This window comes from Culicoides brevitarsis, chromosome 2 (assembly GCF_036172545.1).
Source record: "Culicoides brevitarsis isolate CSIRO-B50_1 chromosome 2, AGI_CSIRO_Cbre_v1, whole genome shotgun sequence".
Lineage (NCBI taxonomy): Eukaryota > Metazoa > Arthropoda > Insecta > Diptera > Ceratopogonidae > Culicoides > Culicoides brevitarsis.
This window is the reverse complement of record NC_087086.1, coordinates 13,487,100-13,513,415: the sequence shown is the minus strand read 5'-3', so window position 1 is coordinate 13,513,415 and position 26,316 is coordinate 13,487,100. Positions and strand designations below refer to the sequence as shown.

Sequence of the window (26,316 nt, the reverse complement as noted above, 5' to 3'; positions counted from 1 at the left end):
TCAAAAATTTAATAGAAGAATATTAATTTTTTTAAATTATTAAAAAAAATAAAAAAATTAAAATTTAATTTTATAAAAATTTTCGAGAATTTTATTTAAAAAAAATCTTAAAAATTTTAAATCCTTTCGGGGCACAAATAAAACTCAATATTTATCTCGAATCGATAAAATTTTCTTCAAATATCTGAAGGTCAATATTTACGACTGGTCAATAAACAAACTTGTGATTTTCTTAACTTTTTGTGCCATTTTCAGCAAAATTACCCTCTGAATCAACAAAACTCTCTACAAATAAAACAAAAAACGTTATCTGAAATGACCTCAAATGCCCCAGTTTTTTTGCCTATCTCTGTTAAAAAAAGCAAGGTACAACACAAAAATACATCACACACGAACTTTTAACATCAAACTCATGTTTATCTTAATTATATTTATTTTGTCTGTTTGTACATTTGTACATTTTTTTTACAGCAACAACAACAACAACAAAGAACGCGAAATGTTCTAGCAACGCCAAGCAACTTTATAGCCCACTTGAGGGACATTTTTATTCATTTCCGCGTGATTTTTTATTGCTCCATGGTGTGATGGAACTGTGAGTTGCGTTTTTTTTTCGGCACGGACATGAAAAAATTTGTAGTGAGAAAAACAAACTTTTTTACATGTGACACGACTGGAGAAGGATAATTATCAAGGTGACCACTTATCTTAATACCGAGGCATGACCAACATGGGTGAAAATAATTCAAATAACGAAGAGGAAATATTTTTGTTCATTTTTCAGGGGAATTTTATCACTTACCTTTAAAAATGAGGAATTTTGTGGGAATTCTGAAAAATAAAGAGAGAAATGTCATTAAAATTTTCCCAAAAACTTGCAATTCATTAAATTATAATCAACACTTATTCAAAATTACCTGACAAGTTTGTGCATTTTGGCATTCAGACACGAAAATTTACATTCTCTATCGTTCTCGGAATATTTCGCATAACAACCGCCTGCCACATTAATTTTCTCGCTTCGAGTGTACGAAATGTTCAAATAGATTGAATTATTGCAACATTACAATTTATTTATTATTGTCATCACTAGGAGCGTTTGCGCTTACACACATGAATGCGTGGCGTACAGAACAGAGAGAGAGAAACAAACAAAAATACTTATAATAATAATAATATATCACAATGTCTGTCTGTAATAATAACAACAATTTTGATTTATTGTTCCAGCAGCAGCAGCAGCATCGAATTCGTCATGCATGCAATTTATTGTTGCATTGTTCTTCGAGGATGACGATGGAGGAGACGATGTGAAAAATTGAAGTTTTTCATTTTTTTTTTGTTTTAATTTTTAAATTGAATTAAATATTTATGTACAAATTTTTTCGAGCATGATTTTTTTTTTTAATAAAATAAAAATAATTAATAATAATAAATTGAAAAATATTTTTAATTATATTTTTATTTATTTATTTTTTTTTTTAAAAATAATTTTATTTATATTGAAAGTAGGAGAAATAAATTTTATTTAAATAATTTTTAATTTAATTTTTTCTTTAATTTAAAAATTTATTTTTTTTGACATTGAAAGTAAGGAGAAAAATAAATTTTAAAAATTTAAATTGGTATATTTTGAATAAATTAAAAAAAAAGTGGAATTATTTTTTTTAAAAAAAATATTGCAAAAAATTTTTAAAAAAAATATTTTTTTTTTGAAAGTTTCATCTTCAAAAAAAAAAAGAAAATTAAAAAAAAATATAATTTTTTTTTCAAAATTAAAAAATGTGACATAAAAAATATTTTTTTTTTTAAAAAAATATTTAAAATAACAATAAATAAATATTAATTTTTTTTATTTTTTTAAAATTAATTTATTAATTAAAAATAATACATTTAGTTTGTTGAAAATATGAAATTTATTTTAAATTTTTCAATATACTTTTTAAAGAAATTTTAAAAATCTGCTTAATATTTGAAATTTTAAAAAAATAAAACTCGAAGAGAAACAGCTAAAATGGTTCGGGCACGTTTAAAAAATTTCTTTAACACAAGCGTTAAGCAAAAATTTCAAAAGATCCAGAGGCCGCCCTAAAAACAGTTGGAAGAAACAAATGGAGACGAAATTGACAAATTACAATATTTTCCAATTTTAAAAATTTTTTAAATTGACAAAACTATTTTGGTATTTTCTCGAAGTCTTTTCTTCATATGTATATTGTGAAAAACTCTTCATTAGCGTAAAGCAGAAAATTAAAAAAAAATTAAAAGTTAAATAATTTTTTTTCAAAATTTAAAAAATGGACATCCAAAAAAATATTTTATTCATTTTAAACTAAAATAAAATTTAATTAAAATAATTAATATTAAATTTTTTTTTTAAATTAATTAAAAATAATAAATATTAATTAAATTTTAAAATTATTTATTTTAATTTAGAGAAATAAAAAAAAAATAATTTTTCGTAAAATTTTTCAATATACTTTTTAAAGAAATTTAAAAAATTTGCTTAAAATTTGAAATTTTAAAAGTAGAAAATTTGCGAAACACCAATTTTTCGCAATTCCCTGACTTTTGTTTACTTTTTGTGTATTTTATTTTCAGTAGATACTTCATTTCGAGCGACGACGTCGATTTGTTTTTATTATTTATGTTATTTGTGGAACGGGAAATGGGTTTCCAATCCAATATAATATCAATTTCTGTACGAACGCATCCACAAAGCGGGTGTGGTTGCTCTTCTGTGTGCCTGCACCGCCATCCCCATTCCATGCATAAATGCATTTTATTATATTATTTATTAATAGTCTGTTGAAGCAAAAGAAGAAAAATGAGATCGCATCCAACAATGCAACGGAAAACGGAGCACAATACCGATATTATAGAGAAAATTATTCCAAGGCAATGATTTCACATGCATTATTATAATATTATTATGAGATTGTAATAACAAAGGAAACGATGATTTACATTGCTCCAACGTCTCTCGAATGCATCTCCTCTCCACACAAGAAGAAATATTACTTTTGCCATAAAATAAGATATAAATAAGATTAGGGACTGTTTTTCTCTCAAAATGTCTGTCTACCATGTAATTTATTGAAAATCTCGAGTTTCCCACAAAACGAGGCGTCTCCACTTGCAGCTGTCAGTTTAACGCTCACGTACTTTCTTCATGTTCAAATCTTTAATTTCTTTGAAATTTCTTTTTTTTTAAATCAAAATTGGTCACGTAGAAAAAGGAAGTTGAAATCCCAGACCAACTCCCCTCCATTATGTCAATTGACAACATTTCCTCTTTGGAGATATTAACTTCTCGCTACGGAAAAAAGAAGGACGATGACATAACAATGGTTTTGTTGTGCTGACCGATAAACGTTCGAAAGTTGAAGAAAAATATGAAAAATCGTAATTTCCTTTTGTTGGTAGGACGGTTTTTGAAGCGACATGTTCAATAACAACTATAGAAAAATAAACGGAAAAGTTTTTTTTTGTTAAGAAATGGAACAACAAAAATTGATCTCAAGTAATTTTACTGCTTTTCAAATCTATTGAGTTTTTTGATTTCAGTGATTATTTCATAAAGAATGGAAAATTTTTAAAAGTTTCTTGATGGAAAGTTTAATTTAATTTAACAAATTAAAAATTATATCAACTTTTGAAAAAAAAAGTTTTGTTCTCTTAAGAGATTTCTTGCGTTTAAGAGCCTGAAACATTAATAAAAAATTGAAAAATATTTTCTTTAATAGAAAAAAATCTAGAAAATTTTCCAACGAACCTAAAAAAATGTTTTCAAGTAAGATACAAAATATTTTTAAGTAAAAATTTATTCGTAAAATTTAATATTTTTTTTTTATTTATTAAATTAAATCAAATTAAAAACCTTTATTCAAAAAAAAAATATGAATTAATGTAAATTAATTTAAAATTTTTAATTAATTAAAAATTATTGCTTTTTGTTAAATTTTAACAATAAATTTTTAAATTTAAAATTAAATTTTCATTTTAATTTTTTTTTTAATTTTTAAAAATTTTAGTTTTTTTTTTTTAATTAAAAATCATCGAAAAGCAAAAAATAATTTTTGAAATATTCTTTGAACTTTTTTCAAAATATTTTAGATTATTTAATTGAAAATTAAAAAAAAATCTTGTCTTTTTCAATTTTAAATTTAAAAAAAGGCTTTTTAAAAATTTGAAAAATTCTGAATTTTTTTTCAAAATTTTTTTAGTCTTTTGACAAAATATTTTTTCTGAATGAATATTTTAACGAAAAAAAATTTTGTAAGAAATAACGTAAAATTTGTCAATTTATAAACTTTTTCCTTTAAATGATACAGCAAAAAACCTTCAAATAAAAATATTGATGCTCTTGCATTAGCCTTATCAACAAAAAAATCATTACATAATGCAAACACAATCATCCAATGACTCTTGAAAAAAAATAAGAAAAAAAAAATTTAAAAGGAAAATTTCCGCATACATGAAAGTCGTTCGTCATGACACCCCACTTCGATCAATTATCGTGATAAATCATACGAAGATGACATTTTTCCTATTAAAAAGTTTTTCCTTGCTTGTCCTAGTTTATTTCTTGATATTTTTCTTTTATTATTAGCCTTGTCACTTCGGATCAATTTTAATGTCCATCTAATTTTCATGCGTCTAATTTTTTGATCTTTTATGATTTTTTTTAATATTTTTTCTAAAAAAATATTTTTTTTGTTGCGTATTTTTTTGGCACTTTGAATGTCCTTCAACCCATTCAATAATTTTTTTTCTACATCACCACCTTTTTTTCTGTAATAAAATATTTATGTGTCATGGCAACGACACATTTCTTAGCGATTTGTCCATCTTTGAGATGAAAAAAGGATTGAAAAACGTGCAAGAAAGAGGAAGTAGCTAAAATTTTTGTGACACCACCAGATGATGACGTGATTAATGAAGTGCTAAATGGATTAGGGTCACCTACGACTTTGTTTCATGTTTTTTCTGTCTTTTGTTTATTCAAATGCGTAATAATTCTTTCCGGTCCAAATAAAGGACAAATCGAAAAGAAATTCATGATCTTAAAAAACCATTTATCAAAATTTCGGACGAGAAGCTCAATCATGCGTAATTTCTCGTAAATATTACGAGCCAGCAACTTGATGATGTGTGAGTTTATGGAAGGCAACACCTTTCACACGACAGAAAAAAATCGCCCCAGCATCTCGGAAAATTTATAAGGGTTAATTAGAGACAAAAGTTACCAAACACATAAACTTTAATGTTGCTAAAAAAAAAAATAACGGAGAAGGACAAAAAAGGGCGTAAATTTTACGCTATAAAATCAATTTTCTGCTTCAAAAAACAGGCAAAAGAAGAAAAATCGACACTATTATTACACTTCACGTTTAAAAGCAAGCACGATATTTTTTTTTTCGGTGAACGAAGAAAAAAATTGGCATCACAGGTGTTTCTGATAGTTATGAATGTGCACTGCATGAATAGTTTTTTTTCTCTCTATTTCGTACTGTGATCATTTGCCATCATGTGCACTGGAATAAAGATAATATGGGTGCTATTGCTGGCATGGCAGCCAGTTCCTGTTAAAAATTTTTGTACGTTACTGTCTTCTGCTCAAAAGGCCGTTGCGACTCATAAATTTAGCAGTTTATTATGTTCTTCTTTGATAAAAATACTGAAATGTGAAAAAAAAAATAAAAATAAAAAAAAATATAAAATTTTTTATTTAATATTATTGAATTAAATTATTAAAATTTTATGAAAATTTAATTTTATTATTTAATTTAATTTTATTTTTTAAAATTATTTTTTAATTATAAAAATATTAACTAATTGACTAATTATTTTTTTTTAAAAAAATTAAAAAAACATAAATTTTAATAATAATTTTTCTAAATTAAATAGAAATAAAAAAAAATATAAAATAAATAAAATTAATATAAAATTTAAAAAAAATATTTATTGAATTAAATTATTAAAATTTTATGAAAATTTAATTTTTTTAAAATTATTTTTTTAATTATAAAAATATTATTAAAAATAATGCTTATGAGTAATTAAAATAATTAACTAATTTTTTTTTTTGAAAAATTAAAAAAAATAATTAAATTTTAATAATAATTTTTCTACAAAAAATTAATTAGTTAATTATTTTAATTTATTTATTGAATTAATTAAGTAACATCCAAATATTTGAAAAAGAAAAAATTTTTTTAATTAAATTATCTATTTTTACAAATTTTTTTTTACATAAATTTAAAAAAAATATTATAAATCAGAAGAAAACTTTCAAATTAATTCAAAAATAAAATTAAGAAAAATAAAAATGAAATTAAATTTTAAATAAAAATTTTAAAAATATTATAAAAAAATTTAAATTCATTAAAAAATTAAAAATTTCTATTAATATAAAAAAAAAAAAAAAATCTCAAAAATATTTCCTTAAATTGTAACGTCCTAAAATTTTTATTTTATCACTGCAGCTCTAGGGTATTGGTGTGGCGGCACAATAAATATTAGCATCAGGTGTGTATGCAATTTATATTATTTTTTTTATTTTTTTGCATGGAACAGCATCATATTATTATTATTAATATTATTTGGACTCGATGCCTGGGATTTTGCTCAAAATTCTCGTATGCATTGTTCGACGACACAACGCATCTCTTTTCATCATCCGCATAACAAATGTAGGCAGGCAGACGAAGCCACAAATTTTTTTATTCCATTTCAAAATAAATTTTAAAATCATTCGGCGCATAAAATATGAATTTTCATGAATACATAAAATTACATTTATTTTCATATATTCATACTTTTACATACATTGCTCGCCATTTTTGTTTATTTTTTGCTCGATTTTTTTTTTAATGATATTAAAAATTTTATTATTTATTGCGATGAAATTGGTTTGATCAGGGTACAAAGAGAAAAATCAGAGTTTTGCTTAATCATTAGTACACAACTCTTTTAACAAAAGCAGAATTTCTTTATGATTTTTCCATTTTTCAAAAGAAATGCTTGCAATTTACTTGCACAAACTCACAATTATTTTATTTATTATAAAGACGAAGAAATGTTTTTTCAAGAAATTCTTTCTCGTTTTGTATCATTTGCTTGCAGACGTTTCTTTCAGTAGTTGTAATATTATTATTGTTACTGCGATGTTTCCTTACTTCTTCTTAGGCACAATGAGAAGCAAGTTTTACCGAAACAACCGCAAATAGCTTACGTTCCAGCAGAATTGCCAGGTAAGTTTTAGCATTAAAGTGTTTTTAAAGAGGATTTTCTTGTACATCATAATGGAAAATGATATCAAAACATGAAATAGTTTCTTACATTTATCTCTGCAAAGATACTTCAGAACTTGTTATTATTTGTGTGATATTAAACCTTCTTCTTTTTTTCTTGCCTTTTCAGTATCTGGAGCAAACCAAAGCAAAGCAGACATATTTCAGGAAATATCCTGGAAATGCTGTACAAAAAGGTATGTATGTCGAGAGAACGAAACAAAATATTGTGCAAAACTTGTGCAATTGTTATAAATATAGAAAATGTGTATTGCAAAGGACAAGAAGGAAGATGATGAGAGAAGAAGGATTTTGTTATTACTTTGTTATGTTATGACATTTTGAAAATAGTTTTTCGAATTCAGAAAAAAAAAGAAATACAAAACTATTGTGAGGAAATGTAACTTATGTCACATGCAGAGCATCAAGCAGAGTCGCTAGAAAAAGAAAAAACTTTTTTGATGTTTAGCTTTTGCCATTCAAAAGTTTTAATACTGGTTGTTGTTGATTGTTGCAAGATGACTCAAATACTCGTGTGAATAATTCCAATACAGGATAAAGTTTTTTTTCTGCGAATTTCTGTAGTTTTAAAACTAAAACCTTTGGAGATAAATACCAACAAATCTAAAGTGTACATAAGGGAACTGGGATAATTTTACTTTATTTATGAAGAAGTAATAACAAAAGTTGTAAGTTTTTTTGCTCGTACTAACTCACAAACTATTTTTATATTTTACAAAGCTTTTTCTTTTTCAGTTGTACTTGGAAAGATGTTTCATTGGAAACATATTTAGACTTTTCAGGTTTTTTGAAGTCTGTCCGTTATATGAGGAAGTATTTTAAGAATGATGAATTTGAGAAATTCAACTTAGAATGACATTTATCTGAAGCTAAAGTTTATTAATATGATGCTCTCAAAATTTTCCCATAGAAGAAAAGATCTTGTGAAAATGGTAAGTGTATGAAATCGATTTAATATGATACTTTTATCTGTCTTATTGTAGGACTTCATGGATGACTATCTTTAATCAAATTGTAAGAAACAAAAAAAAATTTAAACGGATCAACTATACTTTACTCGTTTGTTTCACTTACTTTTATGAAATGACGTTCGACCCAGTCAAAAAGAGGGAGATTGGCGAGTTGAGTTTGATTTTGTTCGAGCCGCTTCTTGAATTTGCGGAAAACTAACTCTAATACCATCACAGGCATTGAAGTTCGGACATCTCAAAACTTTTCTTCTATTACACTAAAAAGACTGAGAGGACCGACCACTTTAACTTTTCCTTCATACGAGCATCGAAAATACCAAATTCCATCAAATCCATTTCAAAAAGAAACTAAACAAGTTTAGTACTTAAAACGTGCTTTCGAAACGGTTGACCGTGATATAATGTTGAAAAAATTACAAAACTACGGAATTTTCAGGCAAAGTTGAAAGTTGGTTCAAATCATGGTTATGCGTAAGAACACAGGTGACGAAATTCAAAGATCATGTTTCAGAAAGTAAAAAAGTTTTGACTGGTCTTCCTCAAGGAACTCCAATTTCATGTCCACTGTTCAATATGCACGTGAATAATTTGCCAAATGTCACGAGAAATGCTGAAGTGAACATGTTTGCAGATGATACGATAGTTTGGATGTCTGGAAATCTCTCAACGGAACTATTAATGAGCTTTTAAAAAGATGTCGACCGTCTCAGTGAATATATGAAAATATGTAAACTGAAAATTAATCTGGAGAAAACAAAGTATATGATCATTACAAAAGAAGACATCCCAGACAATCTTAACGTGAAGATGGATGATGTATGCCTTGAAAGAGTGTCGTCAATTAAATACCTTGGAGTAATGATTGACGAGGAGCTAAACTTCAAGGAGAACCGAAATTTGGCAAAAAGGAGATCATGATAATTTTTTAGTTAATCAAATGAATACTTGTTATAGTTAAAAACTTTCAATAGAAGACAAATGATTCAGATAAGCTTTTGAAGACTTAATAACTAAGTTTTATGTGAAACTTGTTAATTCCAAATTTATTCATTTACCAAAACACATTTGGCTCCAATTTTTTGAAAAAGCGCTCACATTAAAAATCTACTGTCAAGTTCTAATACAATTTTTTTCTTGTGCAGCACAAACTAAAAAATGCACGAAGCAAATGCAAGTGTTCAAATAAAAAATTTTTCATCATATTTCGTTCCCGCACTGATCATCCTGCTGCTGAAAAAAACTTCTTTATGCACATTTTCTATTATATTATAACTATTATTATTTCATACAAAATCCTACATGTACTGCAGTCTCTCGTTTCTGCACAATATAGTAGCGGAAAAAAAATGAAAATTTAAACAGACAGTCAGTTGTAATTTGCCGAACTTCTATGTACTACAACCGATCGAGCGACCAACCGACAGACGTGTAAGGTATTTTTCTGTGTTCAAAATGAAAAAAGTTTTACCATCTGCATTAAATTAGATTTTTATACCTCTCTCTCTCTGATCTGGTATATTATTAGAAGATATTTCATAGTTTTTTTTTTCGAGTAGTATGTGATGTTCCTTATTCCAGATGATGACGACGATGCACCGACGAAGGAGCAAGGAGCAAGAGTCTAGTCAATTTTTAGTTTTTTAATCAACATATTGAATCAATATTGTGGGGCAAGACAGAAAAAGGCTGTCGCTGTATGAGGCACCGAAGGAAGAAAAGGAAATGAAATGAGAAGACAGAGTCATAGATAAAGTTTTGTTTGAAAAATTTATTGTTTGGAAGTACTTTCGGGTGCATCGCTTAAATAATAATATAAAAAAGAGGTAAAAATAACTAAGCTTGGCATAACACTGAATCATGGAGTATAAATCATGAGAATAAACGAAAATAAATGGATTTGCAATCGAAACGGAAGGGAAAGAGGAAACATTTTTCATCAACACGAAAATTTTTGAAACCCCAACAACTTTTTGGCGTCGCATGGAACACAAATCGCAAACCGAAAACAATAAACTCGGTCTCTAATTAATTTAATAACCTTTTTAACAAATGTAAATTCAATATTAATTAGATTCTCTTCCTCTATTTCAATTTCCATATACGACACGGAACCTCATGCCGAATGACATTAAAATTTTAAAATGAAAATTAGATCTCGTACATAATTATTTAATGGACATCAGGGCGTCGTTCGTTCAGTCTGGCATAGGGATTTTTTGTCGTTCTGCTGGAAACAACTTGAAGAGCAAGAAAAGTTGTCCATAAACGCAAGAAAATGGAAAAAAAGATGTAAATTAGGAGATCGTTGAATATTCATGACAGACTTCACTCCGAGGAAATGTAATAAAAATGTTAATTAAGGAATTGTTTAATTTTATAAGATTTGTCAAAGTAACTTTTTTTTTGTTTGTGGTTGGAGTTTGTCACTCGAATTACTTGAGTTTTCAATTATCAGTCAATCTTTTTTGAATAATTTTCCGTTCTTCCAAGAAAAATGAAGAGAAGTTCAAGGCGAACAAAAGAAAAACTTTTTTTTTCTGTTTTCTTTGTCTTCGAGTATTTACGTGCAAAATACTCGAGAAAAAGAAACCAGACAATAGTGAAGATTCTTTTGTTTTTGTTCATTTTGTTCGCGAAAGACGGAAAAGTAAACAATCAGCTGATAGACGAGCCACAAAGGAATTCGCGAGAAAATTAAATGATGGCGGCGGAGTTTTTCGAATGTCACATTAGTTAACCTTGAGGAAGTTACAAGAACGATGACGCGTCGACGACCTTTTAACGCATCACGCCGTTAATCCAGACGTTAATATACATATTTTTCCATAATAATCATAAAAAAAACTTTCAACATACACAAAAAAAAATAGAAAAAAGACGTCTTTCTGAGATTTACCGCCCGTCACTTATGTATCGAAGGCAACAAGGTAACTTGATAAAGCACGTACTTTTTATAATGTCACTCATATTATTATTATATTATTTACTTTTCTTTCGCCATTCCATCCAGCACTAAACGAGAGTGCTCTCGTGACGACTACTTCTCGACGACAACAACAAAAAAAATATAAAAATGGAGAAAAAACACACTTTCACACACAAAAAGATAATCACAAGATAAAAAAGCTATTTAAGAATTTTATTGTTGAACGACAAGTACCTCGCACGAAACATGAAGTTGAGTCGGAAAAGGTGGCTGGAGAGGAAAATGTACTTTTTTTTTTGATCATACACTCGCACAAAAGCAAACACCTCATAAAAATACGTTACTCTATATATAAGCAAAGATGTAAATTTTTTTCTTCTTGCAATAATAAGAAAAATATGGGAAACACACGCAACCAGGTCACACACAAGCATACGAAGGCAAGAGAGAAAAAAAAAGTTTTTTAAGACTTTATTTATTTTTGTGAATGTGTCGCCTGAAGATGATACTTTTTCCCAATTCCTTCTCAGCGATTTACTTTTTTTTTATATTTTTTTTAAAGAATAAAATTGGAATACGCACCTTTTTTATGAGTTACTCAAGGCGAAAGGGAACAATGTGGGTTTCTATTTTCTTCAGGGATGGATCAAATTGCTTAAGTTTTTTTTTAAGAGTAAACTTCTTTAAAAATTTGAATATTTTAAGGATATTAAATTGAACTGAGTTACAAACGTGGAACTTTTTTTTATTTATTTAATAATTTATTTTATTTTTTAAATAAATTAAATAATTTTAATATTTTTTAAATAATTTATTTTTAAAAATTTAAATTTATTTTTTAATCATAAATGTTTCTAAATTTTATTATAAATAAATTATAAATTTATAATTACAAAAAATTATTTATTTAATTATAAATAAATTTATATTTTAAATATTTTTTTTAAATTTTATTTTAATGTTAAGTTTTTTTTAATTTAATTAATTTATTTTAATTAATTTTTTAAAATTTTAAATTAATTTTTTTTATTTTTATAATTAATTATTTCTTTTTATTTTTATTATAAAAAAATATTTTGAATTTTTTAAATAATTTTCATTTAATAATTTTTCATTTTTATTATTTTTTTTTTTTTAATGTTTAAAAATTCTTTTTTTTCAAAATTTCCTTTGATTTTTAATTTATTTTTTTTTTTTCCTTCATTTTTGAACAAATTTTTTTCAAAAGGAATTAAAATTCCAAGGAAAAATTAATAAAACAATTTCGCCCCAATGCACATTCTGAAACTTCGCCCCAATGCACATTCTGAAACTTCGCCCCAATGCACATTCTAAAACCTCGCCCCAATGCACATTCTAAAACCTCGAAATTGATTTTTTTTTTAATTTTAATAGAACGCCACTGCTCTTCTCCAATACCTCTCTGGGCATGGAAAATTTCCCTTATAATCTCGCAAAAAATTTTCTCAGTGGTTTTCTTTTTACGTACAACGCACGTCTGACATTACCACAACTTTATAGCTTTATTTTCTCCCACCGAGCTTTCTTTCGTGGCACGCACTTTTCAAATGTCTGCTGCGAACAGACGACAATGAGTGACGCGACACACACGAATAGAAACGAAAGAAAGAAAGAATATGATGATGACGATAAAATAAACAGATAAATTATGTAATGATATGCCTTTGTAATGTCATGCCTGACATGAATTTTAAAATTTTACGGCATACCCGAGGCTCAGCGTGTGTGTGTGTGTGTGTGTGGTGCTTATCTTACGAGACAATTAAATGAATATAATTAGTGAAATCGGTGAGAGAGCGAGTGAGGGATTAAGTGATTAAATGTACAACATGTCGCGTTGTGTGTGTGTGATTTTAAGCAGTAGCGGAAATTTATGTGGAAAAAATTCTTCCAAAAAATACAAAAAAAAATTAAATTTACTTTAGAATAGGTAGAGTATTATTTAATTAATTTAAACCAAGCAAAATATTAAATTATTTTTTATTTTTAAATATTTTATGAATTTTTTAAAAATAATATTAATTTACCTACCTAATTAATAAATTAATTTAATTCTTTAATTTATTTATTATTTTATTTCAAATTTTAAAAATAAATTTACAATAAATAAAAATTTTTAAAATACTTTTTACTCTAAAATAAAATGTAATTAATTAAAAAAATTAGTAAAAATGATTTTAATATTAAAAAAAAAATAAAAAAAATATTTAATGAATTTTTATCTATTTTTTAATTAAAATTTAATTTATTATTAGTTTATTAAAATTAATTTATTTTTAATAAAAATTAAAAAAAAATCTTTTTATCTTAAAATATCATCCAATCATTCCAACAGAAGAAAAATAATTAGGTAATTATTTTAAAAAATATTTTATCTTTTTTTGATTTTTTTTAAAATTATATTTTAATTTAATTTTAATAAATAATTCAAAATAAAAAATAATTTAAACAAATTTAATTTAAATAATTTATTAAATTTAATTTTTATTTAAAAAAAATATTCAGGACCACTAAAGAAAATTTTTTAATCCATCACTGCTCGTGAGTCTCAGAACGAAAATGCATTAAAGAGCTCTAATTCGATTCAAATAATATATGTTACACACAGAATCACAAACAGACAAATTAATTGTGCATTGATCTGTATTTGCGAGTAGATTGCAATTTGATAATGATAATGTATTTTTGCTGTTCACTCGTATTTATTTATAAGTCGCTCGTATTTCCATTGCGGTTGTTTATATGTTTATGTAAGTAAAACACTATAATAATATTATACTAACTAATGGCAAATATAACATAATAACAATAATAATGAATTAATGAAGTTGAGCTGATGGCTATTTGCACATTTTCATTAAGTGTGATTTAGTTGATGGTGCCATGGAAAATAATGATGAGATGCCCGACTTTGTTACATTTTATAATTTTGTAATAATTTCACAGGAGTTTGCAATGTGAAGAGATGAAAATTAAGAGGTATTATGGAAAATTTATGATGAAATTTGTTCCGTCTGACGTTCGTTGCGCTTGTGATATATGGCAACATGTTCTCTAGTTTGTACCCTCGAGGCGGTATTAGAGATTAGTCAAATTGTAATTGTTTCAAAAAAGATTTTATTATCTATGTTGAAATTTTAAATGAACTGAAGGTAGATGATGTATGTGAAAAATTTTTGTATAATCTTCTTGGAATGAATTTTACATCAATGTAACGGATGAACGTCAGGCTAGCGTTTAAATGGGCTTTTAAAGGATTTTAAGGCTAAATTTGGGATAAAATTTAATTTTTAAAAACGCATTTTTGAGCTGTTAGGATAAATTTTTATCTTTTGTGAACCAAAAAAAGTAAAAAATTCTTTTGTTAAATTCTGTTCTTCAAAATTTATTTTCAATTCAATTTTTAATTTAGTTTAATTTTTATTTAATTTTAAATTAATTTAAAAAAATTTTTTTGATTAGTTTTAAAATAGTTTCAATTTTGAAATAATTTACTCAAAAAGGAAAAATTCGATAAAATAAGTCGTGATTTTTAAATATTGTTTTAATTTTTAGTTTTAATTTTAATAAAATTTTCGTTAAAATATTTTTTTTTTAAATTTCTTTGCTTAAGAATCAACTTAAAATTGTCATTATCAAGCTTAATATATTTTTTTTTTTAATTTTATTTTTTTTTTTTCTAGATAGTTTTTACTATTTTTTATGTAAGATGTACTTAACTAATAACAATCTCTAATATTCAGAGTTTTATTAAATTTTATCTTAAATTAGCAATTTATTAAAATTTTTTATCCTTTTTTTAAAATAAAGTTGAAAAAATAAGTGAAGTTTTATAACAAAAAATTCATTTTAATTTGCAAGATTATTTTTAATTTAATATTAACTTTAATTAATTTTTGAAAATTTTCTAAAAAAAACTATTATTTTAAAAAATTTAATGTCTAAAAAAATTTAAAATAATCTGCAATTTTTAAAAAATTTTTATGAAATACTCAATAAAAAATTTTATTCGAAAAGTGCATTTCTAACAACTTTTAAAGAGATTTTCTAACAAGAGTCCATTAAAACTCGTATTTCGTTAATTATTTCAAAACATGATCTCCCAATTTTCAGCAAAACACAAAACTTCATTATTTCTTGCTTGTAACGAACTTGTCTATTTTGCACTACAATTATTAGACATTTCCTTTCTCCTCTCTCCCTTGGTCGAAAAGATCAAACGCAATAAAGTTTGTTGCAATAAACTATCCTTTAGCAGTTGTGTGGCCATGAGGATGCAGCAGCAAAGTAACAGAAGATGACAATAAATAAGCAGAGAAAAAAGTAAAAAATATTGTCAAGTGATCCCTGAAGTACCATTTATTAACCGGGTTCATGCGCTTCAACACTTTACTTATTTACTTAGTTTCTCTGTTTTATTTCTCGTGTAATTTATTATCGACTCAGTGCTTTAAATTTACTGCTTTACATACATCCACCGTGCAAAACATAATAATCATAAAATACTCTTGAAAAATGTTTTATACTGTCAAACAACTCACTCGGCTCATACATATTTGATCAAAAATCCAATAAAAGTGAAAGAATTTTTTTTTTTTTTTTTTGACATAAACCGCAAAGAAAAATGCAAATAAAACGAGTTAAATATATTTGGAAACAACTGGAGTCGCATTAAATCATCATCATGTCGTCTTCGTATGTCGAGGCAAGGCTCATGAGTTGAGTAAACAAATTTGTTGCTCTCCGTGTGTAAGGCGGATGTGTCTTTATGGTGAAAAATTTTAAATGTAGATTTTCTTTTGTTTCTTTTTCATTATTATTACGTCTCGTTGTTTGCGAAATGAAATAAGCTCTTATGTTTGTTCTGTTGTGCGACAGTAAAAAATATTCATTTTAAATCGTACGTTTCAGGAACGCACACGAGAACTCATGAACACACAGAGAGACACAGACAGAGACGGAAAAATAATGAGAATAAAATGTCTCGACGAGAACTCGTAATGCTCGCTTGTGCGAGAAGCGATGACTATCACCGCATTTTTACATGTTCATGTGAATTTCCTGCGTTTTTAGGTTGGAGCAATAAAGAAAAATGTTTTATGTTACACTCAAAAAATTTAAAAGGGAATTTTACAAATTGATATTCGATTAAAAAACACTTAAGATTGGGGTTCCAATGTTCTATGAAGTTTCCATACAATTAAAAAAATGAAATTTATTTTTAATTCGACAATTTACAGTAGAAAAAGATTTAAAATTGTCTAAAATATCAAAAAAATAGAAACCAAAATGAACAAAATTAATTAAATTAAAAAATTATGAATTTTTAAAAATTACATTTTTAAAAAAATTCTTGAAAAAAATGTCTAAGAATAATGGTATTAATAAAAAAAAATTAAAAATATTTTTATTCAATTTAATGAAAAATTGTAAAAATTAACTAATTAAAATTTTTAATAAAAACACCTATATTAAATTAAAAAATTATGAATTTTCGTAAAAATTACCTCTAAAAAATTTCTTGAAAAAAATGTCTTTTTTGCCCAATAGTAGTGCTCGATTTAAAAAAAAATTAATAAATATTTCAGATTTTTTTTAATTAGCAATATCTGGTTCATATAGAACTCAAACTCAGATAAACAGCTCGAAAGCTAGTTTCAGCTATCTATTTTCATTCTTTTTTTCTTAAGATTTTCAAAATTTTATAATGATTTTTCATAATTTTTTGGTCTCATTTTTTTCAAATATGCAAATATGGCCAAGAAAAGTGGCAGATTTCATTAACTTACTATTTTTATTATTAATAAGTTCAGATTAAAATTTAAAATTTGCTGAAACATTTAATTTAATTTTATTTTTTTCTATGTGTAGCAAAAGAATATTTTAAATTATTCTTCCTTCTTTTAAGAAAATCGAAATTTTAAGCAGGCCTTTGTAAAATCAAAGTAATAGTTATATTTTATTTTATAAGGTATTGATATTGAATTGATATAAAATAGATATGAAAAATTCTTTTTGACAATTTGAAGAACTATTCAAGCAAAAATCATGAAAATTTTGACACCTTTAGTCATGACTTATTTGACACAAAGATACTTTTGAGTAAAATTAATATTTTGTATATCTGTATCATGTCAATTTGATATCAATTTAATATATGTAAAAGAATTTGGTTCAAATTGAGACCTTTATCGATCGATTTTTTCAGCATTGGGTATTCTAATTTAAAAAAAATTCATATTACGATTTTTTTTAATTTCAAAACTTTTGTTAAAATCTACGTTAAATTTTTTTAAATTTATTTTTTTATTTATTAAATTATTTTCAAAAAAAAAAAAAAATTAATTAATATTTATAAATATTTTGCTCATTTTTCATCAGAAATTTATAAAAATTATAATTTGTAAACTAAAAAAAAAATTGAAACACTTTTCAAAAATTGTCTCAGCCTAATTTTTCCGACACACAAAAAAGACACGACGCAAGCAGCGATGGAAAATGAAGGCTGTACCATATTGTTTGTTGACATATACATATTATTATTACAACAGCCAACAAGCTGGAGTTGATGATGTTGTTATTGGGGTGTCTCAAAATCTCCACCTTTTCCTAATTTAACTCAACTTCAACACCGTTCTTCGTCCATTTTACGCAAAATCGCGAACGGAAGCGGAAAAAGCTTTACTTTAGCGGTTTTGTCTTTAATCCGCTTACGCGATGATGGCCAAGCTACAAATACGAGAATAATAATGATTACAACTGATTCATTCCATTCATATCACGATGCTGCAGCAGTTTTTTTGAGAAAAAAATCTCATTTTTCTTTAACTTTTTTTTTTCGCCTGCCATTCACTGAGTTGACACAAAGTCGTTTCGCTCATCAGCTGTTTGTCGCATTTGAGACATGAGGAAAAAAAGTCAAATTTGAAATTCCATCAAATTATAAATCGCATTATTTTGCATGCCAAACAAATCGTATTTGTCTCTGACGATAAGAAGACGCATGACGACGACGACGAGGGCACATGAAATATTTAAGGCAATAAAAGTATCAACATTGCAAAGTGTGCGAAGGCCATGACAATGATAAATACAATCACTTTTTATATCAATTGACCGATTTATTTTCATTTCACAAGGCACTACTATGAGCACGAAAATAGAGGAAATTGTCTCATATGTGTGTGCTTCGAATGCGGAATAATAATGGAGAAAATAGGGGGAAAGACAATAAATGGCTTTTGTACGGGTTGGCTATTAAGAGGGTTGATTTTCGGACGTTGGCAGTGTGATTTACCGTTGGAGGCTCTTGAGACGAGCGTAATCTAAATTTTGATCACATTTTTTTCTTCTTTTGTCCGGAAAGAAGTGTTTGACAGGGAAGAGACTTAATTAGCACATGTCATAGAAAAAATACTGTTAATAGCTCCCTTGTGAGGGAAATTCGTTATGGTCATCAATTCAACAAATATTTTTTGTCAAAGGTTTTCTAAAATTCTGAATTTTTTTTAACTGCAAAAATTTTGAAAAATCACTCGACGCTTTAATTAATTGGTCAAAAATTTTCATTTTCAAAATTTTTTTTTAATGAAATTTTTTAAATAAATTGATTTTATTAAAATTAATTAAATAATTTTTTTCCATCTTTTTGATTCATTTTTTTTTTTGTTAAATTATTTTTTATTTATTTATTAATTTTTTATTTTTATTAATTTTAAATTTAATAAAAAAAAGCATATAAACCCCAAATTTTAATAAAAAAATAGTAACAAAATTAATATTTAACATTAACACAAAAAAAATCTAAAAATTTATTTTATTATAAAACAGGATAAATTTAATTATTTTTATATTTTTAAAAATTAAAATTTATTTATTTGAATTAAATTTAATATCCTTATGTATATTTTTTTATGGATATTAAATTATTCGAATATTAAATTTAATTCAAATAAATTAATTAAATTAATTAATTAACTAATTAAATAAAAATTAAAAATATAAAAATAAATAAATTTCATCCTGTTTTACAATAAAATAAATTTTTAGATTTTTTTTTATGTATATTCGAAATTTCTTTGTATTTAAAAAATAATTGAAAAAAAAAATTAATAATTTTAAAAATTTTGAAAAATTATTTTTATTTATTTTTTTTATTTTAGGTATTTATTCATTTATTTTTTTAAACATTTATTAATTTTTGGATTTAACCAAAATAAAAACTCAAAAATAATTTTAAAAAAAATTAATTAAATTTAACTTTTAATTTATTTAAAATTAAATTTAAAAATTATTTAAATTTTCTTTATTTTCTTTGAAAAATTTTCTTTTGATTAAAATAAAAACTAAAATTTCTACAAACGAAAATTTTTGACTCCAACTGAAAAAAATTCAACAACCGCCTTATAAAAAATTTAAACAAATTCACACTTCTTTTCTGATAAGCTCTCTCAAAAACTGTTATTCAAAACAAATTTACTCTTGAGGGGGTGGGAATTCAATTTATTAACTTTTCCTTGTCAGGGGGAATAAATTCACGAAGCAGAATAAGAAACTACATTTAATTTATCATAATTTTAATTAATTGCTACTAATTGAATTACATTCCGCTTTAAATCATTCTTGAACACGATTCACTTCGATTGGCGCTTTTGTTTTCATTAAATCGGAACAAAAAAAATTTTTTATAAAATTTTATAAAATATGAAAAAATAACAACTCACCTCTATTTTAATTTATTTATGATAAAACTTTTTTATTTTTCAATTCAATAATCCATGAAAATTAATTCATTCCAACATTCATCAATATTTTTTATTATATCGTTTTTATTGAATATCTTTTTTTTTATTATTTAATTTTATTTTTGCTGTCGCGATATATTCACTATAAAAGCACATAAAATTTAATTAATTAATTTTAAATTGGAGATTTGCAACATTAAACTGCTGTGTGACATTTGTTTTTATGGCAATACTCCGGCGAAAATTTTTTTTTGCTCGTTTAACAATAATATCAGTTATCAGAGATTGCCAACAAAAACAAAAACAACACACAGCACCGAAAAAAAAATATATCGTGCACTGTATTAATTTTCAATCAACTCAAATAATTATTATTTTATTTATTTTTCAAACAAAGTATAACGGGATTTTTTTAATTGCGAATATTTGGCAATGACAGAATTTTTCCAGATTTTTTTTTTAATTTATTTTTTTTTTACGTTTGATCAAAGCAAATTTTATTTGTAATTTTTCACTTTTGCATGTCACACACACTCGCAAGTACTTGATGCACTTTACACTTTCCTGGAATTTTTTAATTAATTTTTGATGTATTTTTTTTTTCACGTATTTTTATTTATTTTTTTAGCACGTTGAACTTTTATCTTTTTGTACGTGCGTGTGTGTATGTGTGGGAATTTTCCGTGTTTTTGCCTAAAATTTTACAATCTCACCTTAATTTGAATATTTCACGATGCGAAATAAGTCCACGTTGCCAGCAGCAACTTTTAATCGCTCTAATTTTCGCTTTTCACTGATCAATTTGTGAATTTTCAGCAATTTTCCTGTTCAAAACAACAGAGGAAAACACATAACTTGCGCGTTCGCGTTACTTTTTTGGCATGTCTTATCCGGACAAGATACTCTGTGAAACTGATGTGAGATGAACGAGTGTGAAGGGCAATTCTCTTGTGATTCCAAGTTCAAATTCCAATTGTGTGTGTGTGCGAATATTCCTGTGCGTGTATGTAATGTATGGCTGCATGGTCAGGGAAAATGTTTTGACGAAACGAACGTACGGCGGAGAGAATTTCGTGGGAGAGAAAACGGGAAAATGAGGGTGGCTCTCACGGAAAATGTTTGTGTGTGTGAGTGATGTCCTTGTACGTACGAGATTTGTACGAGAAGCGGTTTTTTAGTATTTTTACATTATGGTAGATGGCGCTAAAAGCAATGGAAAATGAGGAAAATTCTAGTGAAGGTATTTTTTAGGCATGAACGTTTTATTGTTTTTAATTAGAATTTCTCTTTGGAAAGAATTTTTGTTGAATTTGATGAAAATTGAAGCAAAATGTAAAAAAAAATTGTGAATTTGAATTTGTGCATTTTTAATTTTTTTTTCTTTTTTAAATATTTTTTTTTAAATTATTATTCTTTGAGTTTTCATCTTTTATCTGCATATTTTTGATAAAAAAAAAATATGCATATTTTTTAAATAAACTTCAAAAAAGTTCAGTTTGATTTAATTTAGTTATTCAATTTAGTTTAAAAATTTAATATATTTTTGTAATTGTTTTTTGACTTTATAATTTTAATAAAATTTAAAAAATTATGTTTTTTCGCTGAAATTTTAAGTACATATAAAAATGGTTTAAAAATTTGTTGGCAAAAAAAAATGAAAAAATTTAAAAAAATTATAACTTAAAAATATTAAATTGATCAATATAAAAAAATAAATGAAAAAACCTTAAAAAAGAAAACTAATCAAATGCAATAAAAAAAAAATATTTTAATTTAAATGAATTAAAAAAGTAAGTTTAAATGGTTTTTTTATGATATTAAATATTTTAAAAATTTATAAAATGATGAAAAATAAATTAAAAAATATTTAAAAATAAATAATAATTAAATTGTAAACAAACAAAATAATTAATAGGTATAAATAAATCGTATAGAAATTAAAAAAATAATATAAATAAATATTTTTTTTATCTCGAGTGCGGGAAATATTTTTAAATTACACAAAAGAGTCTTTATTTTTTTAATTTCTCAAAGTTTTTTTACGAATAAAAATACAAAATTTTTATTTTTTTTTAATAAATAAAATTAATTAATTAATAAATTAAGTAAAATTTAATATAAAAAATTTAAAAAAAAATACAATGAGGAAAATCGAAAAAAAAAATAATAAAATGCAAATAAATAAATAAATATAAAATTTAAATAAATTTTTAGAAACAATTTAAAAAAATTCGAGAAAAAATCATAGAAAAAAAACACCACTAACTCAATTCATTAAACTCGTTTCAATTTAAAATTTTTACATATTCCATAAATTCATAACTTTTCATTCCCATGTCTAATGCACTTCATTTTTATTTTATCAAAACTTCGTTCAACATCTAAAAACCTTCCGAGAATCCATTAAACAAAACTAAATAATTTTTCCAGAAATACTTTGGTTCATTTGAAATGCTCTTTTAACCAAAAATTACTTAAAAATTCAATTCCCTGAACTGCAATTTCCCAATAAGCTCATCAAAAAACTCAAAGACTGATTATTCCGCATGTGAAATTACAATTCTCTGCTAATGACGTTGCTCTTGGTGATGAAGTGGATCAAAGAAATGCTATACGTCGAATTTCAAGGACCGCAACCTTTTATTCACCCAATTTGCATGTCAAACGAAAATTTATCGATGCATTAAATGTGTGCGAAATTTTGACGAAACATGCAGAAATTTTTTTGAATTTAGTCCGGGAACCACTAATTTAATAATGAACACACACAACCTTTTGCGAAAATGTTAATGTAGCTTTAATGATGACAAATAAGGTGTAATTTAAACTAACTTTCCACTATTGTAACACTTTTTGCGTACTTTTCCGTAGCTCCGAACGAAGGCATCAAATTAATTTCATGAATGCTTGTTTTTGCTCACTGCATAATTTGACGATCTTCTTCGGAAAGTCGGAATTTCTCTCTTGACTGGAGGAGAAAAAAAAACGTCGACAACGAAGAAATTTGATATTAATTATAGACTTACATAAATCAGACGAGTTTGGAAGGAAAATGCTCATTTGTTCGTTTTGTTAAGCAAAAAACCGATGGAAAAAGAGAAATGACATGACTTTGGTTTTGCGCCACTTTTACAGGCGACGGCGTCGTTACTTATTATTTATTGTTGTACATTAAAGTTGGAAGATGCATTTATTATTACAGCTACGAGTGGCAATTTGTAACGTTTGAATAAAGAGAGAGGGATGTTGAAGTTTAGATAAAACTCATTTATCTTGCGTTTCACAGTAATTGAGGTTGATGATGTTTTTGCGATGACGTTATGAATTGACTATTTGGGCAGAGTTAAATGCTCCAAATGAATAATTGGATTGCGTTACGTGGAGATTTGTTCTGCAAATGATTTGGTGATAAGAGGACAGTTGATGATGGATTTAGTGGTAAGTAGATTATTTGATGAATTTTAGACTTGACTTTGAAAATGTACAAAATTATGTATATATTTTGCAAAAACAGTGATTTTTATGGATTTTTTTATGAAATTTTATTCTAATTTTTTATGTTTTTCGTATAAAAATAATTCGGGATCTCAAATCAATAATTTCTTAATTTTTAAAATATTTCGATTATAAAATATTTTTTTTTAATTATTTAAATATTTTTATACTTGTTTTTAGAATTTTTTTGTAAAAATTTGCAAATTCTAGTAAAAAAAAAAATTTAAAAAAAAAAATAATAAAAAAAAATTTAAAAAAAATATAAATAAAAAAAATTAAATGATTATTTTTCTTTAGAAAAATTAAAAAAAAATTATAAAGTATGAAACGTAAAATCCGCAGAGAATTGAAAATAAACAAAATAAAGCATGAAACAAGTTTCTTGATTTTATCACAAAAATTCTCGCTGAGCTTTTACCAAACAGACCAAAATGATATAAATTTTGGGCAATTGTGCTGAATCTGGAAACTTGGTTTTTATTAACCTCTTTTCCAATCAACGTTAATAAGCTTTCGACAGTTGTTTTGTTTTTGTTATTGTATTTTACAAGCTTTAATTGAAAACTGTTGCCCAAAATTTATATCATTTTGGTCTGTTTGGTAAAAGCTCAGCGAGAATTTTTGTGATATGAATGTCTCCCTCTCATAAGAAACTTGTTTCATGCTTTATAAAAAAACTCCTCGGATTTTACTTTACTTTATAGTTTGTTTTTTTTTATTTTTTTTTCAATATAATTTTTTTAGAAGTTATTTTTTAGTAAGTTTATTTTTAAATTTTTTTAAATATTTTTTTTAAAAGTTAAGAATTTTAATTTTTTTTTAAATTTTTTTTTAATTTTTTTTAATTTTTTTTTAAATATTTTTAAAAATTTTTTTTTTAAATTTTTTTTTATATTTTTTTTTTAAATTTTATAGTGCTAAGTTTTTTAAAACTATAAAAAAATCTTATGATTAATGAAAAATTTTTAGTGATTTAAAAAACCAACTTATGAACACAATCAAATTTTTGCCGCCGAAACGGCGCGTTTTTTTTCGCTAACATTGTGCGCTGACTCGAGTAGATCAGTTTTCTCTATGGAACATATGCTCGGAAACGCATAGTTTGGCTCCCAACCCGTTAGAAGCAATATTTTTTGTTGAATTCAATATAAATTTGGTAATAAGAGGATTTTGGGTGAAATTTTTTTTGTCAATTTTTTTTCGCTAACATTGTGCGCTGACTCGAGTAGATCATTTTTCTCTATGGAACATATGCTCGGAAACGCATAGTTTGGCTCCCAACCCGTTAGAAGCAAAATTTTTTGTTGAATTCTATATAAATTTGGTAATAAGAGGATTTTGGGTGAAATTTTTTTTGTCAATTTTTTTTCGCTAACATTGTGCGCTGACTCGAGTAGATCATTTTTTTTTAGTTTGGCTCCCAACCCGTTAGAAGCAATATTTTTTGTTGAATTCAATATAAATTTGGTAATAAGAGGATTTTGGTCCAAATTTTTTTAATTTTTTTTTTAAATATTTTTTTTAAAATATTTTTTTTAATATTTTTTTTTTGCAAATTCTTTAAATAATTTTTTGAAATCAAAATTAATATAAACTGAATTTAAAAAAATATTCAGAGAAAAATTTAAAAAAAATAATATTAATTTTATAATAATAACTTTAATTTTTTTTTTGGTATGTGCAAAATATTTTACCCATTTTAAAATTAGAAGAAGATTTTTTTTTCTATTTTTTATTTTTTATTATTTTATTTTATTTATTTATTTTAATTAATTTAAGTTTTTATTTGATAATATTAAAAATTGTTATAAAATTTAAAAAATTACTATATTTTATTTACTTAAAAAAATTTCTTATAATTAAAAAAAAAATATAAAATAAAAATATATAAAATAAAAATTTTAAATTGATTAAAAATTTATTTATTTTTAAAAATTGATAATTGATTAAATTAAAAAAAATAATTAAAAAAATATTTTTAAAAAATATATTTTACTTTTAAAATATTTTTTGCAGTTTAATCTTATTTTCAAAAAAAAATTCTTTTAATTTTAAACAGCATTTGAGACTCTTAATAAATTATAAGACAATATCTCTTCATTTTTTAGAAAAAATAAAAATAATCATATTTTCCTTCATATACTTTAAAAAAAATTTCCCTCAACCTTGAAAAGTGCAACTTGCAACAAACCCACTTCATTTTTCTTCATCTTCTTACCTTGCATGCAAACAAACAAACAAACACAAAAAAATCTATTATTTGCTCTTATTTATTTATTCATGATGAGAAACGTGTCTCTACCTGCATTGCACTAGAAAAAAAATAAAATAATTTCTTGCCAGCTTATCTTGTAGTAGGTAGGCAGCAAGCACTTCTTACTTACTTGAATTTCTCTTACGGCACATTTGACCTATAAATAATAACGAGAATAAATAAAAAAAACAACTATGAGTCAAGAAAATTGCGTCTTAAAATTTTTAAAAGCTCCTTTGTGACAAAAAAAAAGTTTTATTTCTCCAAAAGTTGAACGTCAATTTTAATCATTTTTAATGGAGACGCCTCATCCCAAAAAAAAGAGAAATTTAGAAAATTATTTTATTTATTTTTATACGTAAACACAAAATATGAACGGAGAAGATAATAAATAGAAATTACCAAAACCACATAAAATTACTGGTAAAATTTCCATCTTGGGACTGAGGAAAAGTCATTCGAGCAAACATAAATTAAAAAATATGGACGACGATAATTGTGTGGTTTGTGCATTTTGTCTCTTTTTGTGTTGCTGTCATCCACACAGACGACAAAAAAGGTCCGAAAAATTCCTTTACGCTCGAAATCT

The 26,316-nt window shown here is 25.0% G+C and overlaps 1 protein-coding gene across 1 annotated transcript in view; it reads right to left on the bottom strand.

Annotated features, from left to right (window-relative positions):
* Nucleotides 1-20,860, bottom strand: part of LOC134829307 (uncharacterized) — a 118,712-nt gene extending 97,852 nt beyond the window's left edge. The window contains exons 1-3 of the mRNA XM_063842337.1: nt 20,692-20,860; nt 19,958-20,120; nt 803-831 (exon numbers count right to left, since the gene is read on the bottom strand). The gene's annotated coding sequence lies outside the window, so the exon portion shown is untranslated. The remainder of the gene's footprint in view (nt 1-802; nt 832-19,957; nt 20,121-20,691) is intronic.
* Between the last annotated feature and the right edge of the window lie 5,456 nt (nt 20,861-26,316).